The sequence below is a fragment of the Haplochromis burtoni genome, unplaced genomic scaffold (genome assembly GCF_018398535.1).
Source record: "Haplochromis burtoni strain Fernald_Lab_line unplaced genomic scaffold, NCSU_Asbu1 Contig_544, whole genome shotgun sequence".
In the NCBI taxonomy this organism is placed as follows: domain Eukaryota; kingdom Metazoa; phylum Chordata; class Actinopteri; order Cichliformes; family Cichlidae; genus Haplochromis; species Haplochromis burtoni.
The window spans coordinates 70964-71792 of NW_024582905.1; positions in this window are offsets into that span (position 1 = coordinate 70964).

An 829-nucleotide genomic window follows, 5' to 3' on the forward strand; every position below is an offset into this window, starting at 1 on the left:
AGACCTTTTATTAAAAGTGGCTTTTGTGTGTTTCAGGTACTGCACTCACAACGACTGAATGAAACTGCATTACAGCCATGGGTCATTGTGAGCACCAATGGGAGGGTTGAGGCTGCTCACTGCACATGCATCGCCGGAGTTGCAGAGACCTGCACCCATGTCGCTGCTCTTTTGTTTAAAGTCGAGTCTACAGTGCGTATCAGAGGCACCAGAACTGTAACAGACGAGCCTGCATATTGGGTATTGCCCGGAAATATGACCAAGATACAGCCGGAGGTTGCACATAACATTGACTTCTCCTCAGCAGCTGCCCAAAAACTTGGTCTTGATGAAATCATAAACACACCCTCTGCATCGAGAGGCAAAAGGAGGCGATCGCAAAAAAGGCAGATTCCTATTGCAATGCTGGAGGATTTTTCAGCATTACTGGATACACTGCAGGACCACAGCAAAGCAGTGAGTTTGTGTGGAATAGAAAACTATTACACCAACTACACTACACAGTCACCCACATTGAAGAAATTGAAGCACAGACTAGATCGCAGCACATGACCCCTGCATGGTTTCGCTGGCGTGCAGGGAGAATCACAGCTTCGGCTATGCATGCTGTTTTGCTACAAGTTTGGACACTCCAGCCCATAGTGTTGTGAATTGTGTGTGTTACCCAGAAAGGACCTTTTCTACTGTGCAAACAAGGTGGGGTGTCGAGCATGAAAAGGACGCAAGAAAGGCCTACAACGAGATAATGGCATCGCATCACCACAATCTGCAGGTTCGGTTATGTGGTTTCTGTGTGAACACCAATTTTCCGGAAGTCGGAGCATCTCCA